This window comes from Choloepus didactylus, chromosome 4 (genome assembly GCF_015220235.1).
Source record: "Choloepus didactylus isolate mChoDid1 chromosome 4, mChoDid1.pri, whole genome shotgun sequence".
In the NCBI taxonomy this organism is placed as follows: Eukaryota; Metazoa; Chordata; class Mammalia; order Pilosa; family Megalonychidae; genus Choloepus; species Choloepus didactylus.
The window spans coordinates 13,520,614-13,539,492 of record NC_051310.1 but is presented as its reverse complement, the minus strand read 5'-3'; the positions used below and the strand labels follow the sequence as shown (position 1 = coordinate 13,539,492).

General features: G+C 42.5%; 1 pseudogene; it reads left to right on the top strand.

Moving 5' to 3' along the window:
- The first annotated feature begins 325 nt into the window (after positions 1-325).
- On the top strand, positions 326-807 carry LOC119531117 (annotated as a pseudogene).
- Positions 808-18,879: the final 18,072 nt, after the last annotated feature.

Here is an 18,879-nt window from a genome sequence, read left to right as displayed (position 1 = left end):
TGTTGATGCCTTAGTTTGGACACTTTTATGGCCTGAGAACTGCAAATTTGTGACCTAATAAATCCCCTTTATAAAAGCCAATCCAATTCTGGTATTTTGCAAAATGGCAGCTTTAGCAAACCAGAACAACTTCCTATATTTCTGAGGAAACTTCATGACTGTATAGCTTTAACTTACCAAATATTAACCCATTGAATAAATTTACAAGAAACCCTGGTTGATAATGCAGATGTTTTCTGGTGTACAGATAGTTCTCACTTTAAAAATAACTCAGGGCTGCCTTGCAGACACCACCGCCAGCAGCTGCACTCTTGCACTCACCGCCATGGTCAACGTCACCGTGTTGTTTGACATCGCTGCCATCGTTGAGCCCATGGGCCATGTCTGCTTTGAGCTGTTTGCAGATAAAGTTCCAAATACAGCAGAAAACTTTTGTGCTCTGAGCACTGGGGAGAAAGGATTTGGTTATAAGGGTTCCTGCTTTCAAAGAATTACTCCTGGGTTATGTATCAGGGTGGTGACTTCACAGGCCATAGCGGCACTGGTGGCAAGTCCATCTACGGGCAGAAGTTTGATGATGAGAACTTTGTCCTGAAGCATACAGGTCCTGGCATCTTGTCCATGGCTAATGCTGGAACAAACACAAATGTTCGCAGTTTTTCATCTGCACTGCTAAGACAGAGTGGTTGGATGGCACGCACATGGTCTTTGGCAAGGTGAAAGAGGGCATGAATATTGTGGAAGCCATGGAGCGCTTTGGGTCATTCCATCAAGAAGATCACCATTGCCAACTGTGGACAAATTTGATTTGTGTTTTGTCTTAACCCCCAGAGCATTCCTTCTGTAGCTCAGAAGAACGTCCCATCTCCCCTGGTCTGCTCACAGTATCCTATCATTGTGCTCTTGCTGCAGTTCTTTGGGTCCTACATTATCCTCCTCTTTCCAAGTCTAGCTGGATTGCAGAGTTTCAGTTTATGATTATGAAATAAAAAGTTAAACAACAACAGAAATAACTCAGGGATCTATCCTGTCAAATATGTTATTACCTCTAACCATGAGGTATAAGAAACAAATTCCTTACCTAATTCTTCATCAGCCCAGCAAGCTGAACTTTTTTGCCTTCACAAGAACCTGTATACTTGCAGAAGGAAAAACAGCAAATATATGCACTGTTGGTTGGTTTGCCTTTGGAGTTGTTCATGATTTGGAGATGTTCTGAAAAAAAAGAGGTTTTTAACATCCAATAGGGAAAAAAATTTTAAAAACAGCTCTTATGTTATGGAATTGTTAGATTCTGTACTGTTACCAAAGGATTTGGCTATAATTAAAATTCCTAGTCATTCTTGGCAAAAACGGAGGACAGCACTGGCAACCAACCACACGCCAGATACAGCCGCAAAAAAGTGCAGCTACAAATTCTAATCCTATTCCTGTTTCTATAATGTCTTTTAAACCAGATAACTCTACTGGAAACATAAAAAAAAAAATTACTCCTTGATGCTCAACAAAATATTCCTCCTCAGGAGATAAGAGAATTAGAAAAACACTGGCTGCTTTTATAAGCCTGCAATTAAGCCACGGTTTTTTAGCCCTAATGTAAAATAGTCTTCCTTAACTGCCACCAGGAAACAGTTTTAGAAATTACTCATAATATGTCTCACTGGGATACTGATTGTTCTAGTTTGCTAATGCTGCCGGAATGCAAAACACCAGAAATGGATTGGCTTTTATAAAAGGAGATTTATTTGGTTACACAGTTACAGTCTTAAGGCCATAAAGTGTCCATCAACAAATCGTACCTTCACTGGAGAAAGGCCATTGGCATCCGGAAAACCTCTGTTAGCTGGGAAGGCACATGGCTGGTGTCTGCTTGCTCCTAGGTGGCATTTCAAAATGGCGTTTTCCAAAATGTCTGTATCAGCTTCCAAAGGCCTCCTTCAAAATGTCTGTCTCAGCTACAGCTAGCTGTGAGCTCCTTCTGTCTGAGCTTATATAGTGCTCCAGTAAACTAAACAAGGCTCAAGCTGAATGGGCGGGGACACACCTCCATGGAAACTATCGAATCAGAGTTATCACCTACAGTTGGGTGGGTCACAAAGACCCTGAACCAATAGGTTCCAACCCATTCCCCACTAATATGTCTGCCCCCGCAAGAATGCATTAAAGAATATGGCTTTTTCTGGGGGACATAAATATACAAACTGGCACACTGATAAAAAGGCAAGTTGAGGAAAGCAATATTTCTGGAAATCAGTCCCTAAAATAGCTATGAAAATATATCTCAATTATTTAATTTGTCCACAGCATAATCCAGAAAAACCTTTTCATAGTTCTCAAGGACATTTTCCCTTACCGACTAGACTTTTAAGATTTGGCAACTGGATTTTATTCAATACCCCCATCCCAAAACCATAAATATGTTTTAACGATGGTTTATATGGACTCCTTTTGGCTAAATCCTTTACCTGTAGACAAGCTGCTATGACTACCATTGCAAAAGCATTAGAAAAAATAATTCCCAATTAGGGGAGTCCCTTGGAGCATCACAGTGGTGGAGGAACCCACTTTACAAGGCAAATTATGAAAGCAATATGCAAAATATAACTTATTTTGCTACATTTTCATTGTGCCTATCATCCTCAGTCCTCAGGCATAATAGAAAGAACAAATGGTATAATTAAAACTCAATTAGCTAAATCCATGCACTCCCTCAATCTACCATGGCCAAAAGCCTTACCTATAATTTTATTAAATCTAAGATCCACTATTTGTGGGAAACATAAGTTATCCCCATTTGAAATTATAATAGGGAGACCTATGAAACTAAATCCTGGAATATATAAGCCCTGCCTCATAAAAAGAAATATGCTAACCTATTGCCAAGAACTAATCAAAACCTTAAAAAAATAAATAAATGAAACCTTGATAGAACAATCCTTCTACAGTGCATCCCTGGGAGATGAAGACATTCAGAACTACAAAGCCTGGTGACTTTGTATATTGGAAAAATCACCTCCATAAAAATGTACCCCAATCTCACTGGAAAGGACCCTATCAGGTACTTTTAACTAACCCATGTGTAGAAGGCATTGATTCTTAGATCCATACTTCTCATTTAAAGAAAACTCCCAGCCCTGCCTGGAAATCCATTCCCACTGGGGGCCTTAAGCTCAAAGTTACCAAGATCAAAAGTAGATGGCATCTGATGTAGATACCTGTGATGGTTTGAAGTGGTTAAAACCCCAGAAAAGGTCATGTGTTTTAGTCTATTCCAGTGAGTGTAGACTTATTGTGGGTGGGACTTTTTGATTAGGTCGTTTCAGTTGAGATGTGCCCCAGGTGGTCTTAATCCTCTTACTGGAGTCCTTTATAAGAGGATAAAAGAAGACACACACATACGCGCGCGCGCGCGCGCGCGCACACACACGCACACACACACACACACACACACACACACACACACACACACACATGGAGAGAGAGAGAGAAGCTAAGAGATACAGAAGCAAAGAGAGACTAGAGAACTAAGAGCACCAGAGAAGCTGAGAGACAAGAACTTACACAGAAGCTCAGACAGGAGGCCACTGAAGCCAGAAGCTGGAAGCAGTGAAACCCCGGAGAGAAGAGACAGACCAGCAGATGCTCCGTGTGCCTTCCCATGTGGCAGAGGTGTCCTGGAGGCTGGCAGCCTGTCTTCAGAGTCCAGGTATTGTCCTGTTGATGCCTTGATTTGGGCATTTTCATGGCCTGAGAACCGTAAGCTTGCAAGTTAATAAAACCCCACTGTAAAAGCCAACTCATTTGACATACCGCATTTTGTCGGCTCTAGCAAACCAAAACAACAGCTAACCCGACACCTGGGTTACACAAGACACTGATTCTATGGGATGTTGTCTCAGTTTCTGGGGCTAGCCTAACAAAGTACACAAACTGGAGGTCATAAAACAACAAAAATTAATTATCGCACAGTTCTGGAGGCCAGAAGTCCAAAATCAAGGTGTTGGAAGGGCCATGCTCTCTCTGAAGTCAGTAGGGAAAAATCTACTCCATGCCACTCTCCCGGCTTCTGGCAGCCGCCGGCAATCCTTGGCATCCCTTGGTTTGTGGCATCCCTCAGTATCTGCCTCTGTCGCCACATGGCCATCTTCTGTCCCTGAGTCTGTCTGTCCTGCCTCTCCTTTTCTTATAAGGACACCAGTCATATTGGGTTAAGGGCCCACCCCAATCCAGTATGACCTCATTTTAACTTAATTCCATTTACAATGACCTTATTTCCAAATAAGATCAAATTCACAGGTACCGAGGTTAGGACTTCAACGTATTTGTTGAGAAGTAGCAATTCAACCCATAAAAAATATTAAGAAGTATTATGAGAAAAAAATATTTCTGTGGTCAAATGACCTTGATAAATGCTGGATCAAACAAAACAAAACAAATTTCTTTACTGCAGGACTTTTCAGTGCCTTTGAAATAATTATTTATTTAAAATCTCTAAGAGGGAAGAATTTTATGCTGCATCCCCCAAAGTTATTTAAATACTGAATATTTTATCATAGAGCCCCTTTGAGGGGCTCCATTGCTTTCAGAAATGGTGACAAGAGTAGCCCTGTCTATTTTGTTCTTCCCCAAAGCCTTAGTGCTTCGAGTACTGCCTAGTACAAGGAGGAGCTCAATGAATAGTTTTTGAATGAATTAATGAATACAATGCCTTTTGCACATAAAGAATTCAAAACATGTTCTCTGAGTTAAATTTAATTGACTCCCTGAAGTCGCTTTCAAATATACAGTCTATCATTAGTGATTTCATGTGGCCTCTCCCCAACTATGTGCAATCAAATAAACATTAATTCTCAACTAGGCAGAGTTTCAGGGAAGAGACCTAGTCTAGTACCCGGTTGTAAAATGAGGTTCCCACAGGCAAGGCAAGTCAATCAATACAGGTAAAGCAAGTAGAAGGATGCCTGGTATTGAGACAGAGACCAGGCAGGGGGAGAGGGTGAAGGAGAGATTGAGAGGTTATCCTTGCTGATGACTCCCCAGTTTCCACTTCTTTACAAATCTTGTATGGCTTGCACTTGGATTCTTCAAGATAGCCCTATGTGCATAGAGTAAATCCCCAGCTGTAGGGTTTTCTGCTTCGTGGGCCAGATGACCCTTGCAGTGTTGAGTGAGAAGAGCCATTCTCTTCTCCAAGTCCCCCAAGGCCTCTCTCTGCCTCTCTGTGCATCTGCATCATCTAAATCTGAACAGCATCTTTGGAGATCAAATCATTTACCCCAACAAAAGACATGCTCTTAACCTTAATCCACATTTCTGTGGGCATGAACCCATTTGTAAATAAGACCTTTGGAAGATATTATCATTAAAGTGTGACTGAACTGAAGCAGGGTGGGCCTTAATTTGTATTACTGGAGGTCTTATAATGAGAGGAGATTCAGCCACAGTCGGAGAAGCCAGAGGTCACAGAAAGCCACAGGCAGAGTCCAAGGACATGGCTACGAGAAGAAACCCCAAGGATTGCAGCAAGTCAGCACTGGAATGCTATAGATTCCAAAAGAAAGCACAGCCTTGTCGATGCCTTGATTTGGCACTTCTGGCCTCTGAAACTAGGAGTCAATAATTTTTGATGTTTAAGTCAATCTTTTGTGTGCTATTTGTCATAGCAGCCCTAGCAAATAAAGACAAGCTTCCTCCTCTTATTCATTTCACATGTGGCCTTTAATGACTGACCCACAACCTTTCAGCTCTAGCCTCTCAGCTCTCTAACGTTTGCAATTCCCCAATTTCAAATTGCAGGGAATGGCCTCGATTGGCCCAGCTCATCTTTGGACCCAGGATGCATAGCTCATGGGTGGTCACCCAATGGATGGGTTCCCCTTGAATTAGGGTCCATCTCTTGCCCAATCACATCTGTTCAAGGGTCTTTGGGGCTGACGGATTCCCTGAGTTGGGGGACAAGAGCATCCACTTCAACCCTGTTGCTTAGGTCCTTGGGGAGACCAGTGGGGGAGGACATAAAAAGAATTGGGCACTCAGCACCACAATTTGTTCATGTTGCCTTTTCAATCTAGAATTCCCAAGGCCCATCCCCAGACACTACCTCCTCTTTCCATCAGTTCCCTATTGCTGCATACAAACCACTCCAGAAGTTAGTGGATCAAAACAATAGGCGTTTGTTGCTTTAGGCTCATGAATCTGCAGGTCAGCCGAACAGTTCTTCTGGCCTGGGCCAGGCTTGGCTGCTCTTGGCCTAGTTTGCTCAGTCTCTTTGGTAAGCTGGCAGGTCAGCTGAGGGTTATTGACCTGAGAAGGCCTTGTTCAAAGTTTGGCAATAGGTCGGATGTCAACCATGATGATGGGGGCAATGAGCCACAGGTCTCTCAACCTTCAGCAGGCTAGCCTGGGTTTGTCCACATAGCAGTTGCAAAGGGCCTGAGTTACCTCCATCTCACAGCTCTCTCCTTTGAATCCTCTTTTTATTTTTTATTGTGATAACATATAACACAAACGTTATTTTCAACTATACACTTCAGTGTTATTAATTACATTCATGATGTTGTGCTACCATCACCACAATGCATTATCAATACTTTTTTTCATGACCCCAAACAGAAATTCTGAACCTATTAAACAAAAACTCTTTCTTCCCTCTTCCCACTGTATTCTAAAGTACTTTACGTCTCTATGAATTTGCTTATTCTACATATATCATATAAGTTGGATCATATGATATTTGTCCTTCAGCGTTTAGCTTCTTTCATGCAACATGATACTTTCAAGATTCATCCATGATGCTTGATCCTTGCATTTCAAGCATCAAGTTTCATCCATGTTGTCATATGTATCAGAACTTCATTCCTTTTGATGGCTGAATAATATTCCATTGAATGTACATACTGCATTTTGCTTATTCATTCATCCATTGATGGACACTTGGGTTACTTCCACCTTTGGACTATTGTGAATAATGGTGCTATGAACATTGGTGTACAAGTTGTCTTTCCTCCATGATGCCCAGGCCAGCCTGCCCTTCAGCTCGAAGGGCCTTGCTTTTCTTCTGATCCCCTTAAGAGTGTTGACCACATACACCCCTCCCTGGGTTGCCAGATTTAGCAAATAAAAATACAGGATACCCAGTTCAATGTGAATTTTAGATGAACAACAAATTTTTTGGTTTAAGTATGTCCCAGATATTACAAGGGACATATTTATACTAAAAGATTGTTGTTTATCCAAAATTCTAATTGAACGGGTTAACCTGTATTTGATCTTGCAACCTTAACCTCCTACAACCCCTCCTCAACCCAGCCTCAAGTGAGGGGACAGGGAGGTGACCTGCTTCTAAGATGCATCAGTGACCCCCTGTAACCAGCAGAGGGCAGGGGTAGCCTTGGAAGATGGGGCAGTGTGTGCAGGAGCAACACCTTTTCCTCTCATTGCCTCTCTCCATAGATAAAAATAGGCTGAGGGTTTCTTTATTTGACAGATCACAAATACTCTGGGAGACACTTTCCTCCTCAAACATGAGGCCAGTCAAGGCATCACCATAGACTCATATGATTTATGTTGCCTCACTAATTTTCCTTTATTTGGTGCTGAAGTCAGTGGACTTCTCAGTGCAGGATGTCTTGATTTGTAAGCTGAACTTTTAATAGGTATTTCAAACTGATGGCCCACAAATTGAATTTGGGATTTGGATTTGGGAATTTTGCCCATGGGTGCAGACCCTGTGAGTTAAAATGTCAGTGCAAAAGGTGTGCTCTCATCTCTGGCTCTCTCTTGCACAGGTAAAGACCCAGCTAGCTCTCTCATTTTTTAACATCTCCATAGAACTACAGGCTAAGTTGGTCCAGGCTTGAGCACGCTCAGCCACCCCTTCCTCTACTGATGGGGGAAGTGCATTCTTTCTTAAATGGGCAGCCAGGGCAGGAACACTCCCCTCATTGCACACATGGGGCATTGGGACAAACACACTCCATTTCAGTCTGTTCTCTGGTCACATCCCAATTCCATACTCCCTTACCCCCACCTGTCCAAGACACTGTCTTTCTGTCTTGAACCATCCTGAGTGATAAGATCCAAGATTTTGGCTTAGATTTTGGGGAAATGAGGCTCTTGGGGTCTCAGGCATATGTCAGGGGATCCAGCCCAGTTGACCAAAACCATAACAACAGTATAACAAACCTTGGACCCCAATTCACCTGGGACCCTTGTTCAAACATCAACATCATGAAACTCTTGAGAGGTGGGTTGTGAATTACAGTAGGACATGGGTGTTCCAGATCCCTGCCCTATTACAATATTCATAGCACTCTGGTTTCTTAAGATATCAGTGAATAACAATAAAATAAAGACAAAATATAAACCATATTTCACAAGGCTGAAAGGTCCAGAAAAGAGGTAACAACATTTTTTCATCATCTCACACAATGGAGTTGCAATTTTCCTTCAAGTTATTTCTGACTCCTACTTGCTAAATGTATGGCATGAGGCACCGAGCATCTGTTCCAGTTTGCTAAAGCTGCTGAAATGCAATATACCAGAAATGGGTTGGCTTTTACAGTGGAGGTTTAATAGTTCACAAGTTTACAGTAAGTTGTAAGGCCATGAAAATGTCCAGATTAAGGCATCAAGAGGTAGATACCTTCTCTGAGGAAAGGCCAGTGGCATCCAAGTTTCCTCAGTCACATGGGAAGGCACATGGCTGGCTCTACTGAACCTTCTTTCTTCCCAGGTTTAGCTTCTGGTTTCAGTGACTTTCTCTAAAATGTCTCTGGGCTTCTGTCTCAGCTCCTGTGGGTCCTTGCTTGCTTCTTCTGGGGCAAACTCTGGATTACATATCTTAGCTTCTCTCCAAAATGTCCCTCTCAGCTTCTCTCTTAGCTTCTCTGCTTGTCTCTCCTGAGGGGTTTCTGTCCAGGCATCTCTGAGCTCTCTTCAAAATGTCTCTGCCTTTTATCCTCTCATAGAGGATGCTAGTAAAGATAATTAAGACCCACCTTGAATGGGTGGGTCACATCTCCATGGAAACAACCTAATCAGAAGGTCCCACCCACAATAGGTCTGCCCCCGCAAGAGTGGATTAAAGGAGCAGTCTTTTGTTGGGTAAATAACAGAGTCAAACCAGCACAGTATCCAAGCAAAAGCCACCTACTAGAAGATCAGAAATTTTAAAAGGCTCACAGTACTGGGGAGACAAAAATTAGGGTTTGGACTTGCAGAGGTGAGGGGCCCTGGTAAACAGCCGAGGTTTTCAGTTGAGGCCTCCTAAAGCCTACATTACTGGGGTAAGGCCAAAAGAAATAAACTGGGCCTCAAAAGGACTAAAACTCAACCTTGACTGTATCAAGGTAATCTTTCTGTCCTCTACCTGCCTACCTGAAGAAAATAAAATTTCCTCTTAAAATAATATTATCCAAAATCACATAATTTTTATGCATGTCTTTTGGCATTCAATAAATAAAATTACCAGGCATACCGGGGAACATGACTGCAAACAAAAAGAAAAAATAGACAATTAAAGATTCAATAAAACATAAAGACAATAAACATACTGGAGTTACCAAATAGACTTTAAAATAATCATGATTATTATGTATAATAAAATAGATGAAAAGATGAGAATTACACAAAGAACTGGAATCTATAAAAATAAACAAATGAAAATTCTAGTACAAAAAAGTAAAATTACTGAGATTAAGAATTCAATTGATATATTTAAACAGCAGATCAAACATAGCAGAAGGGTGTGGAATTGGAAGACAGGCAAGGAGAAAATTCCCAAATTGAGCACAGAGGGACAAAAAAGAAACCCCCAACAAACAGAAAATACAGAGAAGAGCATAAGAGACTTATGGGACATGATGAAAGCATCAAATACATATGTAATTGCCATCCCAGAGAAGGAAGAGAAAATGGAATAGAAGCAATTTTTAGAGATAGTATATGAGAATTTTCCAAATCAGACATGAAGTCACATATTTAAGAAGTTATATGAACCCCAAAGCGGGATAAATACATAAAAAACTGCACCTAAGGACATCATTTTATAACTGTCGGAAACCAAAGATAGAGAGAAAAATTTTAAAGTTGCAAGGGGAAAATGATTAATTACCATCCAAGGACAATAATAGAAGTTATAGATGACTTTTTGACCAATTACTGTGAAATTCAAGAGATAATGGAATAGCATCTTTACAGTGCTAAAAGAAAGCATCTGCCCATTTAAAATCCAGTGAAAATATCCTTCCAGAAAGAAAGCAGAATAAAAATATTTTCAGATGAGTCAGTCTGGGTTTTATCAGGAAAACAGAGCTGCTGCAAATATTTTTTGTAATAAAGGGTTTTAATATTGGAACTGGGACTTAAATGAGTGTGGAGCATGAAAAAGAATATATTTGTCTATAAATCATAGATTTTCATTTCTTTGTGTAAACTAGTATTTTTTCTTCCATTTGATATAAATATATATGGAAAATTAGATGTACATTTCTTTTTATCTCTATAAGAGGTGAAAAGTGGATTTAGGGAATAGTGTGAAAGTCAGCTAATTTTGAAAAAAAAAAAAAAAACCCTAAGTGTCCCAAGAACTGGAAGAACCATTCAGCACTAGTGGCCACATTTAATAACCTTGTAGAGATGGTGAGGCACTGTATTTCAATAGCCAAATGTCAAGAGAACAGGTGATTGCATAGACTTGGATGCCTGTCTCCTGGGAGGTGAGGTCTCTGATGGTCTGATTATAATAAAAGGTAGTGAGGCACACTAAATTACTGGACATGGGGGCAGTTAGGAGAAACACCTGGGGAGGAATAAGTGTGGAAGGGACGGTCCTTTGCTGCCCTTTGTATTATATAGAATAAGTCAGGCTATCCAAAGAGTCACTGGGTCTTGACCAGGCTGGAGCTGGTTACTTTCTTCCCTTGAGATGAGAGACAAGGGCTCCCAACTGGGAATAAGATGAAAACAGTTATATTGCTACAGTGTCCTAGGAAAGGTAGTTGGATACATGCCGGATGCCAGGAAACTGCCCTGTTGTTGGATCTAATTTGTTATCTTGTAGCATGCTGCTTGGCTAAGTGTTATTAACAGAGGTCTGGGTTCATGGGCACGTGAAAGATAGAGGCTTGTCAAGCTAACACTTAATTCTAAACACTCACGACCTCACTTGATTTTCACAAAAATTCTGTAGAGTGGGTTTTTTTTTTTTTTTTGGTTGCTGTTTAAGTATCATGTTTTTTTTTTTTAATTTTGAAATAAATTCAAAGTTATATGAACAGTTGGAAAAACGATACTAGCCCCATACACAGAATTCCATCATACCCTGACCCCCCCTCCCCCGGTAGCTCAATCCACCAACTTTAACTTGCTGTCACATTGTTATTTCTTTCCCTCCCTCCCTCCCTATCATCCATCATCTATTGCTCTGTCGTCTGAACATATGAGGGTTAGCTGCACACATCCTTGAGCATTCACTATAATTCATGTATACACTTCCCATGAACAAGAACATTCTTTCATGCAATCCCATTAAGCACAGCTAAGAAGTACAATAGATTCAACAATGATAAAAAGCTTACATTCTATATTTCCTTTTCCTTATGTCTCAACTGTGTCCCTTTGAGCCACCTGTCCTCTATCCTCCTGTCCCATCCAAGTTCATCCTTAGTATTCAATTGTCATCTATTTAGACTGACTTTTTTTTTTTTTTCCAGTTGTGGAAACATATATACAGCCTAAATCTTCCCATTCCACTCCCTCCCTAGCCTTTCATTAGTGGGATTAATCACGTTTAGAATGTTGTAATGCTCTTTCCCACCATCCATTACTAGAAATTTCCCTTCACCTCAAACAGCAACCCTACACTCATTTCTTAACTCCCCATTGCCCCTTTCCCCATTTCTCTTAACCCAAACTCTACTTTTCATCTCTATGGTTATATTCTCTGATAATTTCTTTGTGTTTATTGTAGGGCTTAAAATTAATCTCTTAAATCCCTATCAATCTTGTTTTTCTTTGATACCACCTTCACTTCAATAGGACACATAAACTATGTTCCTATACTCCTTCATTCCCCACCTTTATATAGTTGTCTAAAATTACATATTTTACATTGAGTTCAAAACCACTGATTTGTCCTTAGAGTTTGTGTATTTTATATCATGTAGGAAGTGACTAGTGGAATTACAGTTCAAAAATTATTGACTTCTATTTGTATTCCATTGTGGTTGGAGAATGTGCTTTGAGTATATTCAATGTTTTTTTTTTAATTTCTTGAGGTTTGTTTTATGACCCAGCTTATGGTCCCTTCTCGAGAAAGATCGGTGATCACTAGAGAAAAGTGAGTGTCCTGGTGATTTGGGATGTAAGGTACTATACATGTCTGTTAAAATTCTCTATATCTCTTTCTCCTTTCCCTGTCTCTCCTCCAGCAGGGCTCCCCTCAGAATCTGAAGCAGGGCAGGTCTTTCATCGGCAAAGTCTCTCAGCATTTGTTTGTCTGTGAAAAATTTAAGCTCTCCCTCAAATTTGAAGGAAAGTTTTGCTGGATAAAGTATTCTTGGTTGGAAATTTTTCTCTCTCAGAGTTTTAAATATGTCATGCCACTGCCTTCTCGCCTCCATGGTTGCTGCTGGGTAGTCACCACTTAGTCTTATGTTGTTTCCTTTGTATGTGGTGAATTGCTTTTCTCTTGCTGCTTTCAGAACTTGCTCCTTCTCTTCAGTATTTGACAGTCTGATCAGAATATGTCTTGGAGTTGGTTTATTTGGATTTATTCTATTTGGAGTTCGCTGGGCATTTATGCTTTGTGTATTTATATTGTGTAGAAGGTTGGGGAAGTTTTCCCCAACAATTTCTTTGAATACTCTTTCTAGACCTTTACCCTTCTCTTCCCCTTCTGGAACACCAATGAGTCTTAAGTTTGGATGTTTTATTTTATCTATCATATCCCTGAGATCCATTTCAATTTTTTTGATTTTTTTCTCCATTCTTTCTTTTGTTCTTTCATTTTCTGTTCTATGGGCTTCTAGGACACTGAGATGTTTTTTGGCTTCCCCTAGTCTTGTATTGTGAATATCCAGAGTCTTTTTAATTTGGCCAACAGTTTCTTTTATTTCCATAAGATCTTCTAGTTTTTTTATTTACTCTTGCCATGTCTTCTTTATGCTCTTCTAGGGTCTTCTTTATGTAGCTTATATCCTGGGCCATGGTCTTCTTGATGTCCTTTAAATCCTTTGCCATGTTTTCGTTCCTTGATTGTAGATCTTTGATTAACTTTGCGAGGTATACTGTATCTTCCGATATTTTGGTTTGTGTGTTTGGAGTTGGATTCTCCATATCTTCTGGTTTTATCATATGCATTAAGATTTTCTGTTGTTTTTGGCCTCTTGGCATTTGTTTTGCTTGATAGGGCTTTTTCAAGTTTTAAAGAAAAAGGGATATCGATCTAATTTTTCAGGAGCACAGTTTGGTGATGTACACTTTCTCTAACTAACCAGCAGATGGCATCTGTGATTCACCTATATCCCTCGAGTCAGTTCTCAACCTTTTTTCGCTTTGTGTGGGGAAATGATTCTTGTGGGTTCAGTTGGAGAACTCAGTTTGGGTGTGTTGCTGGAGCTGTCCGCCCTGAATGTGGGGTGTGTGTATGGGTAGCCAGGGAGGAAGGGCAGTTTCAGTGTTCAAATCCCCCAGGATCTCGGAGATTCAAAAGTCTAAGCCTTCATTTCAGTTCAGCCCCAGCCTCTCACTCTTGCTGATCCTTAAACCACTGGACTTGGTGTAGTGTCCCTGGGTTCTCCGAGCAGATCCCCCCTCCCAGCTGCGCTCCTCCAGGAGCTCAGCCAAGGGAATGCCATGCTACATCATCAGTGCACGCCGCCCCACAAGGGAAGCCCTGGGCTGCCAGGCTGTGCGGCAGTGCACTCCCAGCCCAAAGCAAAAATGGCTGAGCAGGGCGTCTCAGCCCCCTCCTCCTCGCACTGTTCCTCCTTCCCAGCTCCAGGACAACTGGTGGGGCTCTGGGCTGTGGGCACGGCCCCGGGCAGGAGTTTATCCAGCCCTCTGGGGGCTAGCTGCTAGCCACAGGGTTTCTTTCCACTTCCAGCTCTCCCCTCCATTCCCCCGAACCCAAGGGTATCTGCTGCGGGCTATCTTCCCGACCAGACAGCAAGAGGCCAGCCCAGCCCCTTCTTGCTGTGTTTTTCTGTGTGGTTCCCACAATTGCTACTGGAACCACTCATTTTTTTTTTTTTTTTTAAACAGCCAGCTGGTCTCCATACGCTGAACCCTGGCTTCCCCAGCCCACCGCGTGGCTGTGGGTCTTCCAGCCAGCTTACTCACTCGTTTCAGGATGCTGACTCCCGGTTTCACCAAGTATATGCCCTTCTGGAGCTAGGAGCCCTCACCCAGTTGGTGCATCGCTGTAACGGTATTCTAGGTCACTTTCTGGTTTTTAGCTAGTGCTTTTCATGGAGGTGTTTTTTCTACCCTGTCTCAGCTAGCCGCCATCTTAGTTCCTTGTAGAGTGGGTTTTATACTTTCTATTTTGCAAAAGAAACTGAGTGTGGTGGATTGAAGCCGTATGTATCCCCAGAGAAACACATTCTTAAATTTAATCCATTTCTGTGGGTGTGGATCCACTGTAAGTAGGACCTTTTTGATGAGGTTACTTCAGTTAAGGTGTGACCCACCTCATTCAGGATGAGTCTTAATCCTCTTACTAGGATCCTTTATAAATGGAATGAATACAGAGAAAGAAGGCTGCAAAAGCAAAAAAGCTGAAATCAACAAAACCCAGAAGAGAAGGGAGAGACCAGCAGATGCCACCATGTTCCTTGCTATGTGGTAGTAGAGCCAAGGATCACTGGCAACTGGTCTTTGGGAAGAAAGCATCACCTTGATAATGCCTTGATTTGAATTTTCCCAGATTTTAATCGTAAGCAAATGCATTCCCATTGTTGAAGCCAAATCCATTTCACAGTCATGCTTTGAGCAGTCTAGGAAACTAAAACAGATTTGTGTTACCAGTAATGGGGTGCTGCTATTGCAAATACCAAAAATGTGGAAACAGCTATGGAATTGGGTAATGGGTACAGGCTGGAAGAATTGTGGGGCACTTGATAGAAAGGGCCTAGACTGCTTTGAAGAGACTGCTGGTAGAAAAATGAACACCAGACGCACTTCCGATGAGGTCTTAGACAAAAATGATGAACGTGTTATTAGAAACTGGAAGAAAGGTGATTCTTGTTTTAAGGTGGCAAAGAACTTGGCAAAATTGAGATCTGAGGTTGGAAGGGAGGCAGAATTTGAAAGCAACGAGCTTGGATATTTAGCTGAGGGATGTACAAGCTAACCGTGGAATGTGCAGCCTGTTTTCTCCTTGCAGCTTAGACTAAAATGCAGGAGGAAAGGGGCAAGCTGAGAACTGAACTCCTGGGCACAAAGAAACTAGAAACTGATGGTTTGGAAAATTCTGAGCTTCTGGAAAGTGAGTCCCCAGAGAATAATATTCCATGTGAAGGTTTAACTGAACATGGATGGAGACGGCCATTTCAGTGCAAGTCAGGAGTGGTGGTACAGTTATCCAGGAAGGATCTATGGAAAATCCTACTGTCTGATGGACTGGACTCTGTGTATTACATGCAAAACCAACAAGGTTTTTGTGGGATCTGTATGAACAGAACCACAGCCTGGACTAAAAGGGGCAGAAAAGGGACAGACTGAAGGAAAAATCACTTTGAGGGCAGGACCGCAGAAGCTGAATCTGGACTGAAGACATTTTCTCCGGCCAAGAGAGTGGACCCACCCATATGTGTGGAAAGGGTGAAGATGCCCCAGCATGTGGAGAGGGCAGGACTTCTGCCCCATTGCAGGAAGAGTGTTACCTCCCCAGTCTTCAGAGAGGGTGGAGCGTATTCCCTGGGGATTGCAGAGAGTCTGGCAGCCACTCCACTGTTCTGAGAGGTTGAGCCTGTGTCCCTGAGGTTGTGGAGAGTCTGGTTGCTACCCCAGTTTTCTCAGAGGGTGGAACTTATTCCCTTGGGATTGTGGAGAGTCTGGCTGTCACCCCAATGCTTGAAGAGGAGGAACATTCACCCCAGTGTTTGGGGAAAGCATTGCTGCTGTGCAAGCACTTGGGAAGGGTCAGGCTGCTGCTCCATGAGGCTCAGAGGACAAAACATTGTCCCATAGATGACTCTCAGACCTTGAAATCTAGTGGAGTTTGCTCTGCAGTGTTTCAGGATTGCTTGGGACCCATGACCCCTGTTTTCCTTCTAATTTCTCCATGTGGAAATGGGAACATTTATCCTATTCCTGTCCCTTCTTTGTATACTGGAAGCAGATAACTTGTTCTCTAGGTTGCACAGGTCCACAGAGAGAGGAATTGTCTCCCGATAGGCCACGCCTATAACCGATTGATGAGACTTTGTTCTTAATATTGGTACTGAAATGACTTAAGAATTTGGGGATATTGTGATGGAATTAACGTAATTTGTGTAAGGAAAGAACATGTCTTTTTGGGATTCAGAGAGGGACGTGTGGTGGTTTGAAGCTGTACATATCCCAGAAAAACATGTTGTTAAATTTAATCCATTCCTGTGGGTGTAGAACCATTGCAGTTGCAAATCAAGGAACACCAAAGATCACCGGGGACCACCATGAACCAAAAGACTCAAGGGAGGGTTTTCCCCTGGAGACTTTGGAGTGAGCATGACCCTCCGACACCTTGATTTTAGACTTCTGGTCTCCAGAATTATGAAATAATAAATTTCTGTTGTTTAAACCATCTAGTTTGTGGTGGTCTTCGCTATGGCAGCCCTAGGGAACTAAGACAGCACTGCCCACTCCACTTTGCCATCAGGCAGAGGGTCCAGCTGCCCCTTTATGTGCATCATAGGGACTTTCATGGTGTGGTCTTGTCCACAAAGAACTCATCCTTGATGCTCTAATATATTGTGTATTTTACTTACCTGTCTTTTTGCTGTCTGATTTTCCCCAGCAGAATGTAAGCCCAGTGAGGGCAGGGCTTACTGCCTGTGTTGTCTACTGCTGTATTCCCAATGCCTAAAACAGTGCCTGCACATAGTAGTTGCTCAGTAAATATGTGTTGAAGAAGTGAATGCATGTGCCCAACCATCACACATGCAGCCCATGTAATAGTCGTCCATACAGTATGTCAGTACTTGTTCAATGTCCATCTCCCCTGCAAGTCCAGTGAGCTCCACGAGGGTGAGACTCTCCCAGGTTCCCCATGACACTCCCAGAATCTTCCAGAATGCCTGACCCAATGTAAGATGTTTTATTCAGGAGACTTTTCTTTAATGACTCACTTATGCTCCTAGGTGAGTCAGTAACTTTTTTTGTACAAGATCCAAGTCTACTGTTGAAAAGGATTTTGGCAGATCATCAAGCATTTGGATATAGCTATTACTTAATTTTCAGTTCAAAACAACAGAAAGATATTGAGCATGGGAGGTTGCCCCACAACATGGGGTGGGCCTTCTGGGGTTCTTGCTTCTCTACAAAGGACAATGGGCAGGGTGGGGTGGGCAGGGTGTGTGAGGGTCAAAGGGGGTTGGTTGGACATGGGAACATGTATGCTGGTGGCTGGTAGAGGAGGGATGTGGGTGAGCAGGGGAGACCCCACAATACCTTCCTGGCTGGCCCCTTTCCCTGGCCTCCCCCCTCTCAGCCTAATCCATGCCCAGTTGTCAGATGATTTTCCCAATGACTACTTTGTCCATATTCCCATCTGCTCACAATTACTCCCTGCTGCCTACAGGACGAAGTCCACGTGCCTCCTCCTGGCATCGGATAAAGACTCCATCATTTTACCTCCAAATAACTCTCTGGCATTAACTCCCACCATGATGCTACAAGAATTTTCTACTGCTATGAAACTGGCTGTCTCATGACTTATCAGAACATAACATTTCCTTTCTTTGCCCAGTGGCCTTTGCTCATAGTGTATCTCCCCTGCCCTCCCCTAGAATATCTTAGCCTCTTTGGCTTTATTTAAGGCTTACCTGGGTTTCAAAATCTAAATCAAGGCTCACCTCCCTGGGGTATGGGGGTGCTGGTTCTATTATTGTGGAACCTTCTGGGTGGCACCTTCCTAGGCATGTGCCATCTACAGCCACCCTCTAGGTCCTACACAGGCCTCTTTCTGGTGATGGGTATTGTTATCGCACATTTTGTACATACAGCTAGGTTGGTATCCCTTTGCATCTCTCTGCTAGTTTCAGAGGGATGCTTCTTTAAGACTGGAGAAGCATACTTATGGGAGTAGGACCTCTCAGCTCTGAAGAATGCTCCATCTCAATGAATATGTCCCTCAGACTCCACCCTACTGACCACATTTTTGCTTTATACCTGGCCTTGTTGTCCCCTCCCACTGCTTTGATCTGGAGTCCGTACCTGTGCTCCAGTGCTCTTTTCTTGCTGCTTACATTTGATCTCCCTTGCTGGGCTGACCTCTCATTGCATCAGTCCATCCCCAGCACCACATCTCTTCATGGAGCATGGTATGGTCCTGCCCCAGTGCCAACCTCTTATCAAGGGAGTTTCAATGGGCACCTGATGTCTGGGCAATGATATCTCAGGATGACCTCATTGTGCAGCTAAGTCGGGCCACTGTGAAGGGAGAGATTTGCTTATACCTCCTGGTGCCCTTTGTACTTTTACTGTGACTCTTACCCAAAGGACACCAGGGAAATTTTAGCAGGGGTGACAGTGGTGGTGGCCTTTCAGGAGGCCACAACAGGAAGGCTGTTTTCATTTTGAACTGACCACAGTTTGACACATGATGTGAGGATGTTATAGAGTGAATGTCTGCAAGCTCCTGTTGAAACTGACCTTCTCTCTTAAGCATTGTTC